The following is a 501-nucleotide window of genomic DNA, read 5'->3' as shown; positions in this document are numbered from 1 at the left end:
AATGAGGGTTGCCAAATATTCAGGTTATCACGCCTTCTGTTATGTGATCTGGCACATGACAAATATGGCAAGCAGTATTGCATTTATTAATTCCACAGGATGTGAATTCTTGACATCAACAGTTGAATTGCTAATAGTAAAAATGTTCCCGGTTTTAACAGAATTTCCCCCTAAGGGTTATGGTTAGTTTGATGACCTAACTAATTTAGGGTTAGATGGTTAGTTGGTGTAGGCCGGCAACCAAACTTACAGCACTGATGTGAAAACTAGCTTAAAAAGCTTAGTTGCTCACATCAAACGTACTGCCCTTTTCCCCCCAACCAGAATTTTTGAGAGGATTTTCTGGTGTCAGTTTTGTAGTAAAGCCAGTCAAGAACATTATAAAACCATGAGCTGAAATCATGCCCCATTCCCTGCATTCCCTGCTGGGATGTCGGCCATCACTGGCATGCTTTGTTGTTTCTACTCAAAGGCCTAAGAAAGCTGTTTGAGCCCTGTTTG

This window comes from Pimephales promelas, chromosome 4, assembly GCF_988280905.1.
Source record: "Pimephales promelas chromosome 4, fPimPro1.hap1.1, whole genome shotgun sequence".
Classification (NCBI taxonomy): domain Eukaryota; kingdom Metazoa; phylum Chordata; class Actinopteri; order Cypriniformes; family Leuciscidae; genus Pimephales; species Pimephales promelas.
The sequence above is the reverse complement of the archived record's forward strand: the minus strand, read 5'-3'. Positions refer to the sequence as shown.